Source organism: Periophthalmus magnuspinnatus, chromosome 5 (genome assembly GCF_009829125.3).
Source record: "Periophthalmus magnuspinnatus isolate fPerMag1 chromosome 5, fPerMag1.2.pri, whole genome shotgun sequence".
NCBI classification, from domain to species: Eukaryota; Metazoa; Chordata; class Actinopteri; order Gobiiformes; family Gobiidae; genus Periophthalmus; species Periophthalmus magnuspinnatus.
The window spans coordinates 32,081,320-32,097,077 of record NC_047130.1 but is presented as its reverse complement, the minus strand read 5'-3'; positions in this window follow the sequence as shown (position 1 = coordinate 32,097,077).

Sequence of the window (15,758 nt, the reverse complement as noted above, 5' to 3'; positions counted from 1 at the left end):
TCCTATAGTGTGGGAATAAATGACAAAAAGGAAAACGAACTATAAAAACAAGCACTGATGACATTAACTACTTCAGTAAAATAAGTTAAATGTAATATTTGTGTTGTTATCTTTGAATCGATGTTTAATAAAACAAAAAAATATATAAAAAATTTAACAATGACCTTGTTGAGAATCTTCCCCACAAGGTACTGAATTGTTTTCATGTAGGTCACCTTATCTGACAAGAAAGGGAACTAAAAAGGAATAAGTATTTATAGATGCATGCATAGATGCATCTGTCATGTTATTTATGGTTAAATATACACAGGTGGACCCAGGAGCGTGAAAGCAAAGATGGCTGATTAATAGAAAACATGCATTAAGTGTCCCAAATGGGATTTGCTCCAACAGCTAAATGCAATTAGACCAAGGCTGTTGCATGGAGACAGCGAACAAGTCCAAGAGAGACAAGGTTAGACTTAGCATGAAATCTCTAATGAAGTCTGGAGCCTTGCCTCTGTGCCACACGAGCAGGACACTATAAATCACAGTGGAAGATCGTGATCATATTTGGAAAGTCATTTTAAACAGGACAACTGAGAAAGAGGCTTATCTTGTTGCATAAAGGGAAGGTTTCTAACTTGAGAAGGAGACACATTAAGTCAAAGCAAAGCACCATCATGTACTATGTCAGTAGGGCATCAGCAAACGGTGGCAGCTCTCTTGCCTCAAAACAAGGTCCTAAGTGTGTGACTGCCACTGTCGAAATGGCATGTCCTCTCCCAAAAACATACAAAATCACTTTTGGCCTGTACTGTGGTGAAATGACTGGACTGCAGATGACCTCACAGCAGGAGATGCATACTAAATGAGACGTCACGTGTCCACTGCCCTGCTTCTGTCAGCTTGTTATTAGATGAGGTGCTGCTACGAAATAGACATAAAGACACTCAGAATGGAGATGGCTCACATTGAGATGCATCTAGAACAACAGGATGATGGAATGTCCACCACATGCCTCCCCGCCAAATGCATTTGTGTTTGCGTTTGCGTATGCTTGTGTTGGAACATCACACACTGCATTTTTTCAATAAATGTTTTATCTACATCTTGACCACATGTTTTATCTATTTATTTCTTTTTTTTTTTTGTTTTAAGAATCTAGATGGTGTAAACAAAATGCTTGCTTGAGTTTAATTGACATAAATGGAATTGAACCAAACAATTAGAAAGATTTTGTTCACACATCAATAAACTGCCATTTCTGATGGATTATATTACTCCTAACGTGGCCAGCATATAAGAGGCATACATCTAGTTTAACAGTTAACAAGATTTTGTGACAAATAAAGGTCATAATAAAATGTGTATATTACAGTATCTTCAGCTACAAAACATAAACTTGCTAATGTCAACATATGCATCTTCGACATAATTACTGGTGGCACAAAGTGAGAGAGAAAAAAGCACAAACAAGCTCCTGTTTATGAGATACAAGTTAATGAAGCAACAGTAATGCAATTCTGTGGCTGTAAGCTTTATAGGCTGTGTCTTACCAGGCCTGTGCAGGTAGGATCCATTTTGTTTCAGGCTTTTGCTTTGCACAAATGTGTTTATGGTGTCACAAAAGCATGCAATATAAATGGCTCCACATAGATTTTGTGCATTTTCAGCACAAGGAATTTGAAAGGAATTTGACTTAGAATATAGAATAGAAATAGAAATAGAACAGAGTGAACACATTGCAAAAAATTATGATAATGTATTAGTGTTTAGTGCTTTAAAAAAAAACATCATAGCAAAATACATTAGAAATGCCACTATTTGAGGTTGCATCCAACGTGGAACAGCATTTCTTATGTGAAAAGGGAGAGAGGGTGGGGGCAGTAATGGCGAAAGCTCTGTCCCCCAAGGTCCTGTACTATGATTTAACTCTGCGAGTGAGGGGGTTTGAGTCAGCTGATCGGTAGAGGTGGAAGGGGGTGGATTAGGTCAATGGGGTATGGAGGGGCCCTGTTAGTTTGAATTGTATTGCTGAGAGGCAGTTGTCAATGGTGGAGACAGTAGCAGGTGGATTTAGTGGACAGGTGTGCATCGTGGATGTAATTGTGGAATTTTAGTCCATGGTCGTGAATGATGAGCCCAAGAGAAAGCATGTAAATGATAAACAGTAGGGGGCTGAGAATCGAGCCTTGAGGGACTCCATGGGTAACTGGGATTGTGTGGGATTTACAGTTGGTGGGATGAGATATAATGAAAACCCTGAGCAAAGCCAGTCATGGCAATGGTGTGCTGCAGATTGTTGAGGAGGATGGAGTTATCAGTGATGTCAAAGCGGAGAGGTTGAGGAGTAGAAGAATCTGAGGCGAGAAGGCAGTCACTGGTGACTTTGATGAGGAGGATTCTGTGCTGTGGGGAATGCAAAGTGAGCAATGAGCCCTAATAAGTATAGTGATGGCAAATTAATTTAAATTTGCAATACAATTTTAATGATTTTTTTTAATTATATTGTTAATATTTGAGTTTATGTTTTAGTAAAGTTCAAGCGTAGATTTTGTGCAAATAACAGACCTCATTAGTATTCATAACCGACCAGTATCAGAGTTTACATATTACTTTGCAATGGATGGAAACAAAAATCTTTGACATCGCCCATCATCACCATCACACTCCTGCTGGCAACATTATATATATATATATATATATATATATATATATATATATATATATATATATATATATATATATATATATATATATATATATATATATATATATATATATATATATATATATATATATATATATATATATATATATATATATATATATATATATATCAGCCTTGTTTCTTGGAAACTTAAACAAGGCTGTGTTAAGTTCAGAATGTGAATAGTAATGGCATGAAAACAATGTATCAGGTATTTACAAGGTTGAACTTAACTTTGTTATCTATGACTTCCTGCTCCAACACTGACAGCTTGTGCAAACGATTTTTATATTACACGCCCACAAAACAATGGCCTGAGCAGGTCTATTTTGCAGCTACTTGAATAAATTGATTTTCTGGACTTTCATGCTAGAGCAGCATACCAAGGTGCTAAAGGTGTCAATGTATCAGGGGTGTAATACTAGCCAGTGCCAGAGGTTTTAGTGACCTTGTTAGTACAAAGCCTGTTCGCCTCAATGACCTGCTTAAGTGTTCTGGATACATGTCATAGGGGCAGCTGTATCAAAAAGGCAAGTCATGAATCAGAATATAGTCATACGTTGTCTTTCCATGGTTGATTTCATAATGTATACACACACAGTGGGTACGAAAAGTATTCAGACCCCCTTAAATTGTTAACTCTTTGTTCACTGCAGCCCTCCACCAGTCAAGGCTTTATGGCAGAGTGGCCCGACAAAAGCATCATGTGCAAGACACATGAAAGGCCGCATGGAATTTGCTAAAAAACACCTGAAGGACTCCAAGGTGGTAAGCAATAAAATTCCCTGGTCTGATGAGACCAAGATAGAACATTTTGGCCTTAATTCTAATTGGTATGTGTGGAGAAAACCAGGCACTGCTCATCACCTGTTCAATACAGTCCCAACAGTGAAACATGGTGGTGGCAGCATCATGCTGTGGGGGTGTTTTTCAGCTACAGGGACAGGACGACTGGTTACAGTCGAAGATGAATGCAGCCAAGTACAGGACCTCAGACTGAGACAATGACCCTAAGTACACAGCTAAAATAACAAAGAAGTGGCTTCAGGACAACTCCGTGACTGTTCTTGAATGGCCCAGCCAGAGCCCTGACTTAAACCCAATTGAGCATCTCTGGAGAGACCTGAAAATGGTTGTCCACCAATGTTCACCATCCAGCCTGACAGAACTGGAGACGATCTGCAAGGAGGATCCCCAAATCCAGGTGTGAAGAACTTGTTGCATCATTCCCAAAAAGACCCACGGCTATATTAGCTCAAAAAGTGCTTCTACTAAATACTGAGCAAATGGTCTGAATACTTATGACTGTGTGACATTTCAGTTTTTCATAATTCTGCAAAAAATTCAACAATTTTTTTGTTTCTCTGTCAATGGGGTGTCAATGTCAAATGGGGTGCTGTGTGTACCTTAATGAGGAAAAGAAATGGCTGCAATATAACAAAGAGTGAAAAATTTAAGGGGGTCTGAATACTTTCTGTACCCACTGTGTCTATATACATATATATGTCTGTATAACACTCCTAACCTCAATTACTGTGGGCTTCTGACCACCAGCTCGACCTCTGACCTCTCAATGCTAAAATTAACCATCCACAGCTGTACAGAGGCAAATTAATCCGACCACAGATAAAGATTAGACAAGAAAAGGATATATTTCTGAGTGTTCCACAGGGTGCACTTAGAGGGATTTATGGAGCTTTGTGGGGTTTACACTTGTTTCCATATTCACAGAGTAAATCATTGCAGTGCTATCACAGCACACACATGAGTCTATATTTTTTATAATATACAGCACATTTATCAAAGCTGTCACTCACTATAAACACTGTTGTTTGTATTGTCCTCTTGGTCAACGTTTGTTGATTTACATTCCCATTTCCCATCCCGTAATGCCCAATGTGCTTCCCTCTACTCTTTATTCTAAAGCAAAATAGCCAATATTTCTGCTTAAAGTGCTTCTACTTTGCTGTGTTTGGGCTCTTTGCCTTTCTCCTTCTGCCAAAAACACAATTTCTAGCTGTGCTAGGAAAGACTGACGTACCACAATCTAAAATGAGATTTTTTTTAAAAATATATTAAATCTCTATGACATCCACTAACAGGGCTAGATTTGAGCTGAATGTTACCATGGCTCTTCATCCTGGGCTTCCTTTGCTGTTTGGAGCCACTTAAATGCTACCACACTAAAGGGCTAGAAGAGGGGAAAACCTGCAGGTTGTATTTGTGTGTCACAACCAGTAAAAGTCAAGAGAGGTGCACCTGGTGAGCTGAGCCAATGTGCTCACCCACTGGGACGGCCTTCTCCCATGGACCCACCCAGTGGGACAGTAGGGAGGCTAAGCACTCTGCTGCTACAATTAAATACACGCCATCAATAAATGATGAATGTCATACACAGCGTGGTGTATGGATTGGTAAGCACAACAGTATCATGCACAGATCTACAGTGGGCTGTAAACAAAGGTTTGGAAGTGTGGAAAAAGGCAGAGAAAGGAAGAATGTCACACGGATCTTTCACCACACGATGCAGACATTCAAGATGCTCCACAGCTGTCCTCTCTAAGCCCGGGATGACATTTGGGCTGTGGGCAGCGCCAGCAGCACCAGGAAGTGGATCAGGACAGAGGTCTTTCTCTTTTGCCAAGGACACACACCAGTCTGGCTTCAAGCAGCAGCATCTCAGCAGCGCCACTCAGCATTAATAGGGTTATCACTGAGATTTTCACTTAGAGTTGTGCAAGGATGTTCTCTAACCTGACTTAGTGTTTAAATGAAAAAAGTTACCTCACTTCCACTCCTGTTTACAGTGTATTGCTCTAGTAAAGAGTTCCTTTTACTGGATCCTCACATGGGAGCTGTTGTGTGTTTTGCAGTTTCACAGCTGTGGGTGAGTGGGATGAGTCAGGCTGCACTGGAGTCAGAGCCCACAACCATCCAAACACTCTGTGGAGAGAACTCTGCAGTGCTACAATAAAAGCAACGCATCCACTAGTTATCTTTGACAGGCACTGACAAGGCTGTTTTTTTAGACATATACTACGTATACATGACTAAGACAGCACTGGCAATGCGTAAAGCAATGGAAATTTCCAATAGCATTTATTATTCATTTAAAATATTACATTAAATATTGCATAAAGATAAATGACATTGTTGGATATAAAGTATTGTATTTTTATTTATTCATTTATTTTATTGTTGTCCATGTTATTGTATAATTATTATCTATGTTTAGATACACTATGTAACCTGCCTATCTTATTGAGATGTTACAGCTTTACCATAAATGTTCCAGGGTAATCTATTCTATTGATTGATTTAACCGGTCTTAATTGCTTAAAATACTTTTCCACAGATCTGACCGGTAACTTTGCTTTGTGGTGTCACCTGTGGTGTCACCTGTAGTGCACCTTTAAGCACCTCTATATAAACAGTATTGTTACTGTTTTAACGTTTTTATGTTTTGCAGCTGAAGGTAAATATCAAAAATCCTTTCACTGAGCATCATGTCCAATGCTGTGGATGCCAGTAGTAAACATATCAACCTCCGTCATGTGTTAGGGACATTTCCAAAGGCTCAGCTCTTCTGGAAGCGACAGGATTCTATGTTAATATTAATATCTGATTAAATATTTACAAAGCTCTTTTATATGATAAAAGCTTTTCCACTGAGGTAAAGGCATATGTGACCTGCCAGTTTTCAAATATACTATAACAATGGCCCACATCTACTCTCCTAACGCATTTAATTCCCACTTACAGAAGAGGTGCCATTTGTAATATTTATTTCCTATAGTGGATGTAGTTGCAGAAAACTTGGCACACAAATCCCACATCTTTCCAACTTACTACATCTATATTTTAGGCATGTATGCTTAGGGGGCAAACACACTTGTAGCCACAGTGTTTACGTGCATAAGGCTCTAAACACACTGCACGCATTAATGCAAGGATGGCCACATGGCGATTTCAGCACACAGACGCATGTGGTACTGTCTCTGTGTTTCTCAGTGGGAAAGCCACTTGTTTACTGTCTATGAAGTCTGACCACGGCAATCGTGAGGATTTCATGCTGGTGGTAAAATGCATGCTCTCTGTATATTTTGAATGGGATACACACCCTATGTTTCGTCAAGCGTCAGGAAATAGGATGCTCAGATGCGTGGATGGTGTGGTCTTCCCCATTCACTTTTAATGCTGGCTAAAAATACCCACCCAAAATGTGCAAATATGTCTGCAATGTGTCCTCACTGTTTTCCTTTGGCCATAATATTACACAGATTGGCATAAAACTTATCTCCAAAGTTTGGTTTTAACTTGACACTGTGCCACCTGCAGAAAGTTATGTGGTATTGCTTTAATTCATCCTGGAAATATGTCTTGAACTAATATATAAGAACATGCAATCTAGATTAGTCGTAATAGTCGTAATATATTCTCATCTGCAGCTTTATCTACTTTTAGTTTGTCTGTGACTAGAGTGGAGATATTCATCAACTAAAAAGGTTCCCAAAATGACATTCCTTAAAATAAAAATTGGACAGCTCATAAAACCTTATAAATGACTTAGTATTTTTTATTTTTTTTTACACCTTGAAAATTCTTTATGTGTGTTGTCTCCCAGTATGAGATAAGCAAGGTCAAGAGACTCATCAAAACATGCCAAATGACATCTTTCTACTTCAGTAATAACCTTTCAGATTTGAGTCACTTGGTTTTTCATCACGTTGTTGGCACTGGCCGTGGAGTATGCCCTGTCAGCCCTGGATTCTACCCTGAATCTTCAGCCACCAGCACACACACCTCCCTGGCTGTGCCAACTGCCAGGCCAAATGAGATGCTCCATTGATCTTGTGTGAGGTTAGTGTTACTCACATGCAATGAAAAAGCTACTATGCACTTTCTGAGCTGCAGTGGACTAGGTGTTGATGTGGGGTCAGGGGTTGAACACTGTCCTCAGATTGCAGAATTTGTGTTACCATCTAGCCATCTGTATGGTATCAGGGGGTTTGTTAATGACGCACAGCTTAAAGATTGAAAAGACTGCACTCTTTTCTTTGTTTCTGACAATTTTCAAACTGTTCATGTCTTGAGATCAGCTGGGCTACATCAACAACCCAAAACATGGACCAGCTAAAGTAGTCTTGACAAAGCCAAAACCTTGAGACAGGTTGCCCCAATGGTATTCAAGAATGATCAACTACAGAGAACAAATTTATCACCTCAGCCTGGAGGTTTACATGATGAGAGTGATATTTGGAGAATAACAGCTCGTAATGATTTTTATTGGATTTGCTTTTGAACTGTCTGAATTATGTTTGCTGAATTGTTTTTTGAATTGTTGCTGAAATGTGTTGGACTTTAGCTTCCAATTTTGTTATATAGCATTATCAAGTTCATAATCACAGGGTGATACACACAAACCCAGTGATATAGTATTAGTATGGGTATGGGATAAAAATGCCCTCCGGTGTTCAGAAGCAGAAATTATCTGTGTGTGTGTGGGTGTGTGTGTATATATATATATATATATATATATATATATATATATATATATATATATATATATATATATATATATATATATATATATATATATATATATATATCAGAATCAGAATCAGAAGACTTTTATTGCCATAGTCTGTGAACACAGTTCACAAACTAGGAACTTGATACGGTGAAAAAGTGCAACATAAACACACTGAATAAATACAAATACAAATACAAATAAGGGCATGCACAAAGTTAAAAAGATATGCTTAAAAAAATCAAATGAAATACTTAAAGGGAGAAAATATGTACAATAGCAGCATCAGAATATATATATATATATATATATATATATATATATATTATATATATATATATATATATATATATATATATATATATATATATATATATATATATATATATATATATATATATATATATATATATATATATATATATATATATATATATATATATATATATATATATATATATATATATGGTATTTCTATTCAGAAAATGGCAACTAAATGAATAATGAATTACAGTGTGTTTTGGTATTATTTGTGATAATAAGACAAAGACAAACACAGTCCAAAAACGGGATGGTTTTTCATTTTACGAAACCGGATGTGGTCATAAAAGGCACTAATGCAAGACGTGTACTATTAATGTTGTACATTTATAGTTATAACTATGAACATATATCACAGAACCTCTATAATAATAAATCTGCATCTATTCAACACATTTTTTTAAAGAATTATAATCAGCTGATAATATGCCAATATGGAACTTATACACTTGACACATCCCAGGTTGCAAACATAGAGCCAGGGGCTACCTGCTGTCTAGCCCCTGGCTGTCTACCTGCTTGTGTGATGCGTCTCCAAATGTCATAAGAGAAGAGTGGTGGTGTTTGGGGGCCAGTGGTACCACTCAATGCACAGCCGGCTCAGTTCCAGTGCATTGGTCGCTGTGCACATCCATCTTTGTGCTGTTAAGTTAAAGCCGACACACCACCCCAAAGTTTCACCGTTAAGATTCTTGGAGGCACAAGTTCTCTCCAAACCCAGTAGAAGGCATCTGGATCCCAGCGTGTTTGAATGCACACATTCAGCCCTAGATTTTAAACGTTCGGTGTGGCTTAAAACAGAACAACCATGCATTCAATCTCTACTGTGCTGACAGCCTTTTGGAGAGGACTGCCACGATCTAGATGCCTTTTACTGGGTTAGAGAGGACGTCTGCCTCCAAGAATATGAACATCAGGATCTAGATCAATGCTCTTAGTGACTTTGGAGTGGTGTGTCCCCCTGCTCTTAAAAGTCTATCGTATGGCAGTGTGCAGTGGGCAATGCACTGGAGAACGTGTCAGCTGTGCATAAAGTAAATCGCAGACACATCACCCACATGAGTGGGTAGAGAGACGCCCCGGTCCATGTTTACATACCAGGGTGTGGTAGATCTGCAGGACATAAGGCCAAGCATTCCTATGTTTTGCTGCTTCTCTATGGTGTGAGATTTGACCCTTTTTATGGCTACATCAGGTCAGTTTTTATGTCAGTTTTCAATTGTTTTTGATTATGAATAATAGAAAAATGCACTGCATTTTTTATAATTTGTTTAGTATTACTTGATCATCAATAGCTCTTTCTGAAGAGAAATTCCAAATATCCATAAATACACTCACCCAAGAGCTCTTGCTGAGCAGCGCTTACTTTAGCTTCATGGGTCATGTAGTGTGTGCCTTTGTCCTCAGTCTGGCTACAGTGATTATGCTAAAAATCAGAAAGGATACGTCAGTGATGCTTACAGCTGCAAATAACACAAGAGGCACAAGTCATGAGGATAAGATTAAGACAACATCTGCTACATGCTGATTGCACACCATAATAAAGAGATACGGCATGTGACACTACTCCAAGACACATACACACACCACTGTCAGTGTTTGGAAGGAACTAAATAGCAAAATTGAAATTCAGAATACTAATTTTGAGTACTTGTGTTCCAGTACAGTTATTTATTTTTTTTCTGTCATTTGATGCTTTTCAGAATTTCTAAAATCAAAGGAATGCATTGTGGCACTTGATCAGACAATTTTGGTTTAGAAAAGAACCACAACCACTGTTGCAGTGCTTGCAAGTGTGTGCATGTTTTTTTTTTCCGTTTTTTTTTCTCAGTGTTAAATAAATACAAGAATGCAGAGTAACAAACATGATTTTAATCCTATGTTGCATTTCACAATAATATTAACTCTAACCCTGACCCTTAAAGTGAAAGTATTCTAACTATTAAATATACCGTAATCTGATTGGACCATGTAATGAAATACATTACAAAATACGCTTTAAAGTTATTCAGGATTCTGCATCTAAAAACTGGAGTCTTCCCAACCTTGAATACAGTCGTTATATGTGGTCAGTGCTCGAATCATATCAGGGTACATGTTCCAGTGATAAATAATTGAGTTCCATTTCACTTTGGCTTACAGAGAAAGGCCAATTCTATGCTGGTGTGGGTTACTTGAACAAAGGCTCATAGGGGAAAGTGGGTCTGAATCCTCTAAGGGTCAGCCACAGAAAGGCAGTGAGATTATTGTGAAGATGTCACACATTCTGTGCTCTCTTACAGCGCAAATCCCAGGGGTTCAGAGACAGACAGAAATAGATGTTCTCTGATTGACAGGCCAAAATGCATCAGAGTGTTTTCATTGAGTGGAGCATCCTTGAGAATCCTATCACCAATTAAATATAATTTATTCATATATATTTTTTATATCATGGTATGATCCTGAACTAGGAATGGGACAAGATGCCATGATCTCACAAGATTTTTTTTCCCATGTGCCCAACTTAAAAATCAGCATAACAATGAACAATTACAGCAAAGATATCAAATAAATAATAAATTAGGATAATTTATAGGTTTTGTTAGACATTATGCAAATTCTGCTCTCATTGTGTCCTGTCCCATACCTATCATAAACCAATCAGAGTCAGTGTGCATGTCCAACCTACAGAAGTTTAGCCCCACCACATATTTATTTTTCTTGGAATCTACTTTATATTTCTGTAGCTGCAGTAACAGTGATTTATTTGATACACCGTTTGTGACATTATGTATCAAACAAATCGTTTTTACTGCAAGTGACATTTTGAAATCTCACAGAGTAGCCTGCCTCCATTGTAAAGTTGCTTGTTTATGAGGACACAGACGCAGTGAATGGAGCTGATGCAGGAGGTGGACATCACATGGAGCTGATGACCTTGTCTCACATGCAGCCACAGGGACAGGTTGTGTTTGACAGCTGCCCTGGAGCGCAGCGGTCACAGCCCTTGTCTATTTCTACAATATTAACATAGACTGATTCTAGGTCTCAACAACCCTTTACCAGTCTAAACACGTTGGAGTAAAACACGTAACAAAAAAGAAAAAGATTGTTACATCATAGACTGTCGAGGCATGTCTCAGTCAGTCAGAATAAAATCAGATAATTTCCATGAGGACATTGCAGGGCGGGGGATATCAGGATCAATTATTGTGTTCCAAGTGATATATTTGTGATTGAGCTTTTCTATGAAATGCAACTCGGTGCTCAAACATACACATGCATGTAATGTACACATGCATGTACACATGCATGTACACGCCCCCCACTGTTACTGCCATGTTACTAGTGGATGATCTGTCACCAGCTGTCACCGTGGTGATGTTATTGCTTTGTCTGGGATGTTCCATTAAACCTATCTATCTCCTTTAAGACAAGCCCAGCCAGCACCCAGGCCAAGTTACAGGTTGGATCTGTGAAGGGGTAAACTTTGCAAAAGTAAGAATGCAAGTTTAAGGCATTTCTGAGCATACCAATGCCATGTCAGCCAATGCAATAACATCACCATGGTATGTGACCCTCTACTAGAAAGTTGCATAGTATACCTTTAAGTGAATGACGTGAGTGAACTTTTAAAAGGAGAAACGCTCTGTATTTAGCTTTAAAGGCTAATGCTATAAACTGAAAAAGAAACTATTTCATTACACGTAAAGAACATAAAATATGTACATTATATACAACAAATTTAACCAGGTCAAATGAGTTGAAAATAGACCATAAGAGACGCTATAAAACAAAACATTCGACAGTTCATAATTGCTGTCATTGCAGTTAAATTTGCGTGAATTGTTTACATCCATGTTTCTCAAAGGCTGTAATTATCAAGTCACAAATGAAGACACCCAAACCAACAGAGCAATTTCAAGCTGTTAAAACGTCACTGGCCAAGACTCCTCAATTTATTTATTTTTTTTGGCAGCACTTAGGCATGTTCAAACATTCAGGCATGCCCGTGTTAGTGGCACACCACACATCAGCACTAATGCATTCCCATCAAAAGCACACAGGTCAAAGGGGACAACCCATAGAAGGCTGAGATGACGACATCATTAGCGTTGTGTTTGTGGGCAGCAGCAGCACAGCAAGCTGAGGGCATGTGGGGTGGCACTGCAGGGAGGGGGGACAAAAATAACACAAGTGTAAATTTCTGTCATCACTCTTGAACCAATGAAAAAAAAAAAAGCTAGGGCTAAACCGCTTGGCCACTGGTATAAGCTTTTCTTTAGTCACCGAGAATTAATACAGTTTAGGGAGGAGAAACCCAAGACACCACGTATAACATTAATTCTAACAAATGGAACTATTTTAATTCTTAGATATATTTTTTCACCAATATCTGCTGTGAAATTATATCAGATCTGTCAACAAAATGAATCAAGCTCTACCATTATTCAGATTTATGTAGCTTACCCAAAAAAGCTGCAGTTTTGGCCATTTTTACACACATAATGCCTTTTTTATATATGAAAAACAAGTGTGATGGGTTGTGAATACAATTTGTTTTCATCTAAGTCTACTTTGCCGTACTACTTTTAGGGATTTATATCGAGTGCTTCTTTCAGCCTGTGTTTTAGCTGTAGAATATAATGAAAAAATTGAAGCGGCAAGATATTATTCCAGTTGAGTTGAGTTGCATGAGAGGTGAGACTTGCGTCACTATATTTGATATTCCTCTGTGCGTACCTCAAAGTCACTCTTCTCTCTACACAAGTGAGACAGAGATCAGAGCACTGTCAGATCCCAAATACTTTTACAAAAACAACATTGATGAGAGTTAATGTTCTGTCAGCATCAAGATAAAACTGATTTTAAACACAGCACTGCATTTAACCAGCTCTTCTGAAGTAGCCACCACCAGAGCTATTTCAGTGTGATAGATGGACAGCAAAGATGCAATGGTCCCGTATTTGACACTCACAATGGTGTGTTTTAAATATGCACAGCCTTCTTCCCTGTCATGTGCTGTGGCGTTATGCAAGAGCAGAGCCGGACTGATGTGACCCTGTCTCCAGACACTGTCACTGTCAGAAAGCTCCATAGACTGTGAAGGAAGAGAATGGCTGGTGACTGGAGAGAGCAGTGAGGGAAGATATGTGCTTTCATGGAAGTACTGAATTATTCTATTGAGGTTTTGTACATTTTGAAAATAACTGACTGACTTTGGTAAACAATAAAAGTGGGCATGTGTAAAATCAATTTCTATGAGTTTTAACCATGTTATCATAAATGGTAAATGGTCAAAGCACTTTACATTAAGGAACCCCTCACCCATTCACACACACATTCATACACCAGTGTACACAGGCACTGGGGGTGAGGTGCGTTAACCTCATAGGACCTGGCATCCATACATCTGGACAACACATTTTGGGTTGTCTCGGCCACAGTACTTTTTTTTCTCCACAAGGTCCTGGTGTCCACATATGTGGTCTTTATACTGCCCCTTAGTGGTGACAGACGAGTATAACATGTTACAATTAGATTTCAGATGGACTTTGTTAAAGGCATATGTCTTTGTTAAAGGCACATATCGGCACCTGTCAGCAGCTCTTCAAATGAGCCACATTGTTCCAAGAGGCACAATTGTTGTTTCTCATTTTGTTTTTACTCAGGAAAAATGTTGCTGTGTTCAGGCACTTAATAAATAGTTTTTTGGGAATCATTATTCAAATGTGATTTTATTTTGTTCAAAATCATTAAAAAGTAGAACGAATATCCTCATATGTCGAAACTATTTTTCTCATAGAGTAAAAAGATACATTTTGCACTCATCAGGTTCCTATCAGCCCAAATAATAAAGAGAAATTAATAAAGCATGCCATGCAGGAGCTCGGGTCTTAGGAGGTTAAGTGTCTTGGCCAAGGACACTGCAGCATTCATCTGTGGGAGCTGAAATTGCACTTCTGGATCTGACCACTCAACCAATGATGTTTACTAGAGCGGGATCCGAACCTTTAACCTTTGGATCAGTGAACAAATGCTCCACCAACTGAACTACTGTCATCTTTATAGCCTTTATAACAGTGTTCCCTCATCATTACTTTACTTAAATTGTATTCCAATTGATTCATTCATTCAATTACTCATGCTCAAGTAATTCTGCATTGTCCCACATCAGCTCTGACTGCTCCGAAAATTTTAGTTTTCACCTAGCCTTTATCTCCACCCACTTCTCTGTACGTACTTGTGATTATTCAAGTTTAACATTTTTGTTGTTTTCTATCAGTTTGTTCACAATCTAATGTCAGCAGGCAAAAACTATATTTTCATGAGCGTGACAACTTCCTAGATCTTCTGACAATGGACCTGTGGAGACATTGTTGAGTCACTGTACTCTGGCCTTGGTCGTGTGCAAAATGAGATAAAAGCCAGAGCACCAGAGGACACAGACTCTGGTCAGTCATGTAGAAGGGCACCAGTCTGCATCTGCCAAACACTCTTCAAACCACCTCCACAACTCCAGCAGATTTTAAACAGTTTGTAACCATCTAATTTTCATAATGAACTTCCTCTCCAAAAGAACTCTTCAGACTTTTGATATTTCATCCTCTCATGGCGGTTGTTTTATAGAGGGCGCTACCTACAATAACTTCTATGACTTTGTTTTGACTTCGTCTGTGAGAAATGTGACTAGAATTCATTATGATTCCTCAGTGGTGTGGATCGTTTGAATTTCTACAATGTGCTGTTTAGATTTTGTGCTTGTATAGTTTAATGCAATAGGGATGTTAACACACCCCACAAGTAACTCAATCTGAAAAAGGATTCAAATTGGAAAAAATTGGATTACAAATCATCAAGCTGAGTTATGACTTCTACCTGAATAATTCCTCTGCCCTAAGTGGTTTAGTACAAAAGCATTTATCTTATTTTATTAAGATGCAAGTCAGAATGTGCAACTTGTCATCAGATCAAAATTCTGCCTAAATTGAAAAATGTCTATAGTATGAGTGAAGAATAGATTTAGAAATTAATTATGGTGAAAAGACATACTTATCACTTCAAACCTATTGGCCTAACAACAAGACCAATAAGACACGTGTCACTGCTGGGCCAATGTCTTTAAAGGTCCCATATTACACAAAACTTACTCTTGTGAGCTTTAAGCCATGTTAGAATGTTAGTTCTGTTTTGTTTCATTCACACATGTTTGAGTAATGCTGGAGTATTAGTCTG